General features: G+C 30.9%; 1 long non-coding RNA gene across 1 annotated transcript; it reads left to right on the top strand.

Moving 5' to 3' along the window:
- Positions 1 to 5,656: 5,656 nt before the first annotated feature.
- Positions 5,657 to 10,088, top strand: LOC146998150 (uncharacterized). Its single transcript, XR_015040024.1, has 2 exons — positions 5,657 to 5,795; positions 9,937 to 10,088. It is a non-coding gene; the product is annotated as an uncharacterized LOC146998150 (long non-coding RNA).
- Positions 10,089 to 11,350: the final 1,262 nt, after the last annotated feature.

Genomic DNA, 11,350 nt, shown 5'->3' with positions numbered 1-11,350 from the left:
TCGCACGACTGTAATTCAATATCAATAACAGATCGCGCGATTGAAAAACATTTTCTGTCCTGTAATTAGAGGAAAAAAATTTTCCTTATGAGGTATTTCTCCCGCTTTCCTAGCGTGCCTTTGTGTTGTAATAGTTCTGCACGTTGGGCCGGTATTTCAGAGGTCCGTGGTTCGATTCACGGCGAAGGTGGTTGCTAATTTTTCATCTCTACAAAAAAACTAAAAAGTTTAACCCAGGATAACCCAGGATTTAGTGATTGGATCCCTTTAAAAAAAAGTCGGCCTTTAAAAAGAGAAGTAATATAAGGTATTTCTCCCGCTTTCCTAGAGTGTCTTCGGCCCACCAGCGGCCGAGCGGTAAAGTCGCTGAACCCTGGTAGTGCGATCTGAGGTTCGAATCCCGCGAATGGGCTGGCTGCATGGGTGTTTTCGTGGTTTTCCCCACGTGTAACGTGTATACGAGCCAGTTTCCCTTAGAAAGTCCTCCACGAAGACATCCCTCCCCTTAGGCAGATAGCCCTAGTGTGCTTTGCCATAATTAAATACACCACCACTACACCTAGCGTGTCTTCGTGGTGTAGTGGTTCTGCACACTGGGCCGGTATTCCAGAGGTCCGTCCTTCGATTCCCGGCGAAGGCAGTTGCTAATTTTTCATGTTTCCTGCTTCCAAAAAAATACCTAATATCTCTATACCCAAATTTAAAAAAAAAATTCGTTTCCGTAATTAAATATATCTATATCTAATTTTACCTATATTTGTAGTAGGGTTTGTAATCTGTAAGTAATTATACATGTAATTTATACATTTTTTATAAAAAAAATATATGTTATTTAGAATTTTGCAAATATTCTAGAAAATGCTAATCCATTGAAAAAAACCTTTTCCATGACTAAATAAATTTTTAAAAACGTCAGAAAAAATAGCAGTTAAAATTAATAACAAAATAATAATAAATCATCAATCATATCAATATTTTTAATGTACAGCATTTAGAAACAACTTAATAAAATACGTATGAAAAATAAAATAATGTGCAAGTTTCAGATGTGCAATGTCAAAAAATTAAAACTGGTAAATTTGAGAACAAATATCCTCAAAATGTTTGACAACGAAAGTCCTCCGGACAATGCAGAATGAATGTCCTCAGAATGTGAAATTGGTGAACTCCTCAGGACATCTGAGAATCAACATCTTCAGGACATCCTGTCATATCCCGGGACATAGCGACTTAAATAAGACATCCTCAGGATGTTAAATTACGATCTCATCAGGACATCTGAGAATCAACATCCTTAGGACATCCTAAGTATGTCCCGGGATATTGCGACTTAAATAGGACATCCTGAGGATGTTTTGTGCTATGGGGGTAACATCGCAGCATGCTTTTTCAGGCTTTAATAATTGTAAAGAGATATTCCCATAATAATTGGTGAGCGCAAGATAGAAAGAAGGATAATTTGTTTTTCATATTTTATATTAACTAATAAATTTTTACTGAGAAAATAAGAAGGAAACTTAAGCATAGAAAATTAATGCAACTTATAGCACTTAATAGAACTTTAAACCGACATAGTTAACTAACAAAGACCATTAATAAAAGTTTTTTATAAAGTTTTTACTGGTAATTTTTCATAAAAAGTATAATCTATAAGTTGCATTTAATTTTCTATGCTTGAGTTTCCTTCTTACTTTTTCAGCAAAAATTTATTAGTTAATAAAAAAATGTGAAAGTAAAAAATATCCTTCTTTACATCTTGAGCTCACAAATTATTATGGGAATATCTATTTACAATTATTAAAGCCTGAAAAAACATGTCTGCGATGTTATCGTCATGGGATGATTTGTAGATACTTTATTTTTTACCACGATATTTTCGACGACGATGTTTTGTACCACGGTGTTTTAGAACTGCGATGTTTTCTCTTTGCGATGTTTTGTAGCACGACGTTTTCGCATTGCGTTGTTTTCTCTGCTACGCTTTCGTCCGCGATGTTTTCGGCTGTAACCGTTTCTTTTGATTCTATATTTCATATTTTTGAATGAACTACTAAATTTTTGCTGAAAAAATAAGAAGGAAATTTAAAATTGAAAATGATTAGAAAATTGATACAATTTATAGAACTTAATAGAAGTTTAAATTTTCGTAGTTAATTAACAAAGGTCATTAATAAATTAACCTTTTTTTATAAAGTTTTAATGATAATTTTTTATGAAGAATACAGTCTAAAAAATTTTAGAAAAAGGAAGATAAACAACTGCAGGAAGTTACCTCTATAAAAATTTCTTAGTTAAATAAAATTGTTTCCTTTCACATTTGTTAATCTGATATTGTTTTGGTGAAAATTATATTTTGTTTTGTTTCCGTTTATTCTTAAAGTGTCGTTGACATTTTCATGTATAGCGTGCAATCAATTTTTTGAATGTCGATTTGTTAGTTATGACGTTATATATTATGTCTGTTATATAATATGTCAGTATGGGATTTGAAAAATGCATGTGTGCGATGTTATCGTCACGCGATGATTTACAGGTACTTTAATTTTTGCCACGATATTTTAGACGACGATGTTTCTAAACTATGAAGTTTTTGAACCGCTTTATTTTCGACGATGATATTTTGTACCACGATGTTTTAGAACTGCGATGTTTTCTCTTTGCTTTCTTTTCTCCCACGTTTTGTACCGCGAAGTGTTCGCCTTGCGTTGTTTTCTCCGCGACGTATTCGTTCGCAATGTTTTCGGTTGTAACGCTCCTCCAAAGAACTCCAAGGATGAGATATCACAACCTCACGATCGCCATTTCGACTCTGGAAGAGCATTCACGTATTTCGTTTGTTAACTTAGAAAGTCCTCCCCGAAAGTATCCATTCCCTTATGTAGTAATAAATATCCATTACTAAAGTGCCGTATCCAAATAATAAAGTGCGCCATCGAAGATGACGGAGATAATTCAGATGCATTCGGAAAATCTGATTAGCTCTGTCCAATTTCTTACTGGTTAGAGTATTACAATTATATCCTTAAAGATAAAATTGAATCAAATTATTGAATGCGGTATAAAGTTGTAAATAAAATTGTGTCTTATTCTGTTAATTCCAGGAACGCAATATTGAAATTTGCGATACTGACTAAAGATATAACTGCAATTCTGATTGTCGTTTACATAAGCTTATATTTAGCAGATAACCATTTAAAATTAAATTAGATATTTATTTATGTTTACTGACTCATACATAATTTCATGACATGAAGAGTGTTCATTTCTCACATTCTCCGTTCTTCTTGATTGCCTTTTGGCACGGCTTCTTTCCTACGCCCTACAATAAAAAATACATTAAAAGAAAAAACACAAAATTGAGTTATTAAATCCGTCTTCCTTATAAATGAGAAACGAAAAGGAGACGAAAATGTTTAATTATTTGATCTAAGATCTTCTTCACGCAATTTAATGATGGTGATTTCCTTGCAGTTTTGAAATGTAGAACCGTATGGTCCCGAATGTAAAAATGTCTCTGCTTTAAAGTGCACACTGCGGGGGGAGGAGGGGAAGAAGACACAGTCTGAAAGGTTTCAGATTTTAAATTACGTCCAAAGGGGCGTTTTTTTAACGTTTTGTGTGTTACCTTTATTTATTAAATAATGTTCTTCGCACTCAAACCATAAAATTAAATTCAACAGCAATATCTCAAAATAATTTTAAAATAAGCATTCCTTTAGAATTTCCGATACAGAGTCTCGTGCGTTGGAGATAAATTTTTTTTTTTAGTACAGTGTTGCCACTGCTCGCTTTGAAATCGTTTAATTTTTTAATCAAAAATTCATTGAAGAGTTACAAAATATGAAATCGATAATAAAACAAATTTCAAATTCAAATTAGAGCTTCCACATGCCCATATTCTATGGAAGATTACGTTATTAAAATTTTGATGGCTCTAGGTACCGTTGTGTTCTCATAATGCGAGAAACATACATACATTTAGGCAGATTCTTCATTATTTAATTTCTTTAAATATAATACAGGGCGATAACATTGGGTGACAAGTTCTTCAAGCACTCTCTGACTCCGAGCAGCAAAATTTAAATATTCAACTTATTAAAAAATTGGTGATACAATTGGAGGTAAGGCATCAATTGAATTTTGATTTAAAGCCCATATTGGTTGTTTGGGCAATTAGAGGGCGGATGTCTTAGCAAAGGAGGCAACAATGAGTACTGATATTGAAACTGTCGATGTACAAGCCTCCAGGAGAAGATGCATTAACATTATGAAGTGTGACATTGTAGATAAATGGCGGACTCGATGGGAAAACTGTTAAAAATAATATGTTCTTGAAGATTTTTGTTCCTAAGGAAAATGAATATTAACAATGACATTGACTTGAATCAGTTAATTACAGGTCATGGAAGATTTCCCTTTTATCTGAAAAGATTCCATGTTCAAGATAATGATTTATGTAAAGTATGTACAAAAGTAGGAGACAATGTCCACTTTATTACAGAATGTAAGTTAACCAGATGCATTGATGGAGCGAACATAGATTTTATGAAAAACGGTTTACTTAGGGCGGGAGGAATAGCGCATAAGATTATGAAGATTATTAACAACAATAAAGAAGCCATTGGCATTGTGTGATTCGTCTATTGTATATAGTTGTGTGGTGATTTTTGTACTGGCGTAGCCCGCATATGGCCATAGGGCAAACATTGTTTTGCAAGGTGGACCGGGCTGCGCCCTAACAAAACAAAACAAAACAGGGCGATAACATTGGGTGACAACAATTTGAAAAGTGAAGCTGTAAGGATCCTAAGTTTTACTAACGTTTATTTTATTTTAAATCTTTACTATCACTTCTTATTTTCTAGTTCCGACAAGAATTAAAAGCTTTAACTTGTTTATGCAAATTTGTCTTGCTAACGCCAAGTACTTAAGTTGTGGTTTTTGCCAAGCAAGAGAGAGGAAGGAGTTATTAGAAGCAGGCCGCTTGCCATAGTAGTTTTACTCGGTTGCCTTCAAGGCCAGAGGTTTAGTCCTCTTGATAATTTAAAACGTATCGTAGTTTTAGCAGCTCTCTGTACTACATACGGATTTTTGTTAAATAACGGCCAATCTTAAAGCTAGGCACTTGTATATTAATCCAAAGTTAGTTTTAGTTAATATTTTTATATTCTTACGTTCAGACCACAAGTGGTTGGTCTCTGTATTCCGAAGTGCCGGAAATCGCTGTAAAGATAGACAAATAAAGGGTTTCGTATACCCTTCCTGTGTGTATTGTCTACTTCACAATTTATTGAACATAGCTTGAGTAAGCTCCCTGTTCCGAGTCAGGACAGTTCATGTTTCCAAAGCAAGTAAAGAGGAATACAAGTCCTGATAGTGGCGCCCGACGAAGAAGAATAACCATGGCCGAGTTTCAAGAAGACCCTGTGGTGCCTGCAGAAGGGGCTCAGAATCCAGAAATGCCAGCTGCCGCCCTGGAAGGATTTGGGCACATCGTCCACACTGTAAAAAAAACCTCGAAGCTTACACACAAAAGTCTTGTATAGTTACAGAAATGCGAGCAATTACGAAGGAAACACCTGTAACGAACACAGAACCGAAAGAAACTGTAAACTCTACAGGAATTTTTCAAGACGTTTTGCTTTGATTTTGTCCGTAGTGTGTGATCACGTGGCTTAAAACAGCTGAGAGAGAAGAACCAATCAGGAAGAAGGTGAAAAAAGCGTTTTAGCGGGAGAGATGAATGATAGTCGCCATGTTAGCCATTATTTTTGCTCTGGTGTCATATTGTGAAGGTAAGTTCGAAATTAGTGTTTGGTGTGTATTTTATTAATTTTATGTAATGTATTTGTTATGTTCTTTACACTATCTATAATTAAATTCTTTTAATGCTTAGCTTATAATCCTAGTACTTCTAAGTAAACCTGTGTTGAACACAGAGCTTGTGTTCCTTCCATTTAGTAAAATAACAACTTTTATTCGTTACATCTGCAGGTGTATGCGGTTAAACTGCTCATATTTCGAAACAGAAACAAATTTGTTAATATGTTAGTTTCAAAACAAATAAGTTTAATATTTATGTTCTATCTATAGTCTAATAATTTCTCATGTTAAATATTTATGTATCTTTTAAAACATATCGCGTTAGAATATTCATATTTTTCATTTTGTGGACAGATGTAACATTATTATTCCATACATGTTCTCATTAATCCCAGCAGGAACTGCGTTAGAATATTTTTCAGAGCATTATTACACTATATATGTTATTATTAATCTCAACGAAAAAGAAAAAAATGTAATATATTTAAAAAATTCGTGAAAATAACATAAATTAAAAATGGAATATTATTTCATTAATACATGCGATAAGTTTCGCCTTAAAAGATTATATAGTAGGATAGCAATTACATATTTGTAAAAGTATTCAATGTATATTATTTTTTGTGTTAAGATAGTTCTAATCTTCGTGTTAAGATAGTCTTTACCAACTTATAAAGCATCTATTAAGTTACATTATAACCAGCATTTACAAAAGACAATAATCGAAATGCGATGACTTTGACATATTTTTAACTATGATGTAACATACTATGAATATTACAGAAAAAAAATTCTATTTTTTCCTTTATGCTTGTTGAAAAGTAAAATATTAATAAAATGGTACAACATTCATTCTAGTACTTATTATGTAAATTTACATATAAATTTACTATTAATTTTGTATTGTAAATTTGGTGCAACGTTCATTATAAAAGGCATTTGCTAAGATTTAATAGTTATAGCATTCAATATCAAATCATGGAAATTTAAGTAATGATATGTCAGTTGATATATTAATTTCAATAATCAGCTCAATGCCAAATTTCTTCTATATCTGAGATCACATGTATTTTTCAAGAATAATTCTTTTGTGTCATCTTTTCATTTAAAAATCTCTTTGGGATATATTTTAATGTGAATTATTTTCAAAATTTTCTTCTTTAGAATGAATGTTGTTCTCTTTATTATGTTTGAAACTGCCATTACGTTAAAAAATGTGTTCAGAAAACTATATTGCTGAATGTTTAAAATAAGTTCTACCGCTTCTTTTTGACAAAGAATATCAATTTGAATTGCAGTTGGTTTTAATTAATCGTCGGTTGTATTTTTAAGAACTACTTGATAAAATTCAACAAATTAGTTCAAACTATGAGTTCATCTGGAAAACCTAAAATTTTTATTCCAATTCTGTCATGTGTATATATTTCAAGAATGAAAAAGAATTACAAATTCACTATCCAACAATAGAGTAATATAAGTTGTTGATATAGCCAAACTTAAAATGACTCATTTTAAAACCAGATTAAATAAATCATCGCATATTTTCGGTCATCGAATTTCTTTGGCGTTAAAAGTGTCATAGATTTAATAAATCCAAGGGTCAAGGTAAACTCAGAGATTGTTTTTCATAGTTCATGTTTGCTAAGTTATGTAAAAGTATGCAAAGTATAACTTTGCAAAGTTATGTAACTTATGCAAACATATGCTTAGAGTATTTGAACTAGTGTTGAAAAATCACCAGAATTTAAAATGTAATTGACAGTATGCCTTAAAGCCTGTTTTGGTAAAAGCATATTTATGGGTGCCCCTTGGCAAAAATTGGCGATTTTTGGCGGTACATGGACACCGAGTTTGGGCAATTCTTTGACCATGTTATTTTGGCTTGTGTAGCTACGATTTGTGTGCCAAAAACCGCCACTACACAAAGACAAGAGATTGCACATACTCGGTATCCATGTACACGTCGACCTATTTTCACTTCAAAAAATCAGGAAATTGTACAAACTTGGCATCGTGCACTCCCTTGACTTTATCCATGTACACATCGACCTATTTTCACTTAAGAAAACATCAGAGAATTGCACAAACTTGTACTCCCTTGATAATACAGGGAGCACCCTTCAATAAACTCTAACTGCTGTTTTTCATAAATTAAAACATTTTAGGCATTTAAGATATCTTCCTGTAAGTTACAACTAAATGAATGATTCTTAAGCATAAAAATATCAAATTTTTTTTAGAGTAGGAGTTATAAACTTTTAAAATAACAATGTTGGAAAAATATACTTTTTAAAATAGGTAAACCACTGTTTGAAGTACAGAAAAGCCTTCCTCAGCAACTATACCTCTTTGACTATGTCAAGTATTCTGGTGATACAAACATTGATATTAATTATCACTAAGAATCATGCTTTGTGAAGTAACCACTTCCATTAAATATCAAAATTGTGCAAAATTATGGAAAGTTATAGAGAGCTTTTACTGTATATTTATACTTGAAGTACATCATATCACTGTTAGATGTCGGTGATGTAAAAGATATTATCTAATCATAAATATTTCAAGCATTTAATAACTTAGTAAGTCAATAAGTTTTCAGATTCTGACTTTATACCCTGTCTTTCACTATGTAATATTTTTCTAGCAACTGTGTTAAGTACCAGTAAGTAAGTTTCTGTCTTAAATACCACTTAATATAATCAGGTATCATCTGTTCTGGCTGTAAAACTTAATTAGTGAACAGATGAATATTTGTAAAACTAAAGATGACACTCTATGTAAAAAATAGAAGTATTAAAATGTCTATGAGAGGAACATTTAAAATATTATTAAATCCACAATAAATTTTTGCGATATCTAAGATAGAAAATACCCAAACTGACTAGTTAATTCAGAGGATAAATGCATGTAACATCATTGTTCATGTGTTTGTTAATTGTGTAAGTTTTGAAGTTCATGCATTAATTGATGTTCATTGATAACTATATTATTGGCCTTATACATATACATGCATTTCGAAATTTTGTATATTTTGCAAGTGGGCTGAGTATTAAATGCTGTTACGTATAAATTCATATTATGTGGAAAAGTAATTTTTGATATAACACTTTCTGAGAATTTTTTAATGTTGACCAAGCTTAAAGCATATGACTGAAATTACCAGTATTAACCATAATTTAATTAATTTTCCTGTTTCAGCAATTCTCAAACTTTTTTCGAATAGAGATTATGTGAATTATCATAATTTGTGAATCACCTTGCTGCTGTTCCCTTCGAAAGCAATTTTTTAGCATATATTACTACTAGTACACTTATATTTTTAATATATAATTAAAATCCATTATATTTTATAATTAAGTCCATTGAAGAAAAGTTATATTACTAATATTTCAATGATATATTACTAATATTAATGAGAAGGATGAGTTGTAATTCTTGCATGGCTGTTCTATATTTGGATATATGATGGTAAGAAGTACCACAGTTATAGTGCTGTAAATCCATCTTTTATTGCTAAGACTGAGTGGGAAGTCTGTAAGTATGGTAACCAATAATAAATTTCATAAAATGTCTATCTTACGAGAAAAGGTGATAAATGATTGTCATATGTAATTTTTAAACTGTGAGATTTTTCAACTAAATTTTTTTTGTTTCTTTTCAAAACTTCAGAGGACCACGAGGGCAAGCTGTATGATCGACAGATTGAGAAATGCTACCTTAATGCATTTGGATTTCTAGAGAACTTAATCTTAAAAAAAATTTGATCATTATTAAAACTACTTTACAGATTTATTTTATATTACAAATAAATATAGTAAATATCTAATAAACCTCAAATTATTTTCTGCAAAATGAATTATTTAAACTTGTACTGCTTTTGCTTCAAAAATGGATGATACATGCAATTTATGATTTCATGAAAGGACCAATATGAATCTTGTTTGCACTTTAATTATTTAATTTTAAAAAAAGATTTAAATCATTTGGAATATGTGCAAGTGCATTTGCAAATGTAATTATTATGAAGAGATTCTGAATTAAAATGTCACATAACAAATTTAAAATATGTTATCATGTACTTCTAAAGAATGTGATTTTTTTTTCTTTATTTAGGAGCCATGCTTTGAATCCTAAGAAGAGGACTGCTTCTACACAATTATGATTAATTAAAAAAGAAGAAGAATATATAAATTTTACTTATTTTTTTATTTTATTTTCCTTTTGTATAGTTTTCAAATAAAAATAAACCTATTTTTGTTTCTATATTCTGGGTATTGGAATAATAAATATTTCCCCCCCCCCAGTGTTCACTGATATGTATGCAAAAGAATTGTGTACAAAATTAAACCAATTTTTGTTTGTCACATTCATTTTTCACAGTGTGTACAATTTTCAAGATCTACAATAGAAGATTCATTGTAGCATTTGTATAAGTCTTCTTCTTCTTTTTTTTTTTTTTTTTCTGTTTATTTTAACCTTCTAAAACCGGGCCGAAATTCTCATAATATAGCCTTCAGACCGGCGCGATCCGAAACAGTTTTGCCCCTCTTTGACATTTTCCTAATGAGAAAAGTCGTTAGTTCCCCTCCATGGATGAAGTAAAATTTACATGTTTGTCGGACGCTTACGTCCCATAGTAGAGGGGTTACTAGATTTGCAATTTTTTCGATGATTATTTTGCTTTCATTTAAATGAAGTTCTAAATAAATAGTGCATAAATAAATATGCAGTACTGGATGCATATCCAGTGCACACTTTATTTAGAACAAAATGTATGCGATGTTTATATTTCACTCACTATTTCTAATCAATCTCGTAAATAATTTGTGAATTTTTTAACTTTGTTTTCACTCTTCATTTATATTCGCGTATTTTCGTATTAGAAATTAGAAAGCGAGAACAAAATTTAACAAAATATAGTAAATACGAACTAGATTTATAAGTCTGCAGGCTGGAATGCGATTTTTACTAACATATTTTCATTAATAAAATAATGGTAATGACTAATTTAATGAAATAATAATAATAATATTTATTACCATTAGACGATTAGAATGAGATTCAATACAATTAGATTTTGAGATGAACTTACAGCAATAATAAAGCTTTACATAACGATAACAGAGATTTAAATCTGCTTTTTTCGATAATTTTGTTATTATAATATAAAAATCAAAATCCGAGATACATTTTAATCATTTAACTTTAACAAATATTACATTGGATTATCAGGCAAAGAAGGTATATCTTTAACGAGAATTTTTCTTTGTAAAAGTAGCTTTTCTTTATATTAGCAGAGAAAAAAATCCGTGACTTATACATGCAATCATCAAAAGAATTTTGAGAACAGTTTTAAATGTTCATGAAGAATTAATTATACGTCAATTTCTTTTCATAGGTAGAAATTTCGTCTAAAACCATCGTTATATCCAAAAGTTGAAGTCTATTTCATTTTCAACGAATATTCTATTTGCAAATAATATATTTTCTAATTTATTTTAGAAAGAGTAATCTTTCACGTTTTCAA

Source organism: Stegodyphus dumicola, chromosome 3 (genome assembly GCF_044657685.1).
Source record: "Stegodyphus dumicola isolate Sdum_Otavi_A_Nest chromosome 3, ASM4465768v1".
NCBI classification, from domain to species: Eukaryota; Metazoa; Arthropoda; class Arachnida; order Araneae; family Eresidae; genus Stegodyphus; species Stegodyphus dumicola.
This window is presented reverse-complemented; position numbering and strand designations above follow the sequence as displayed.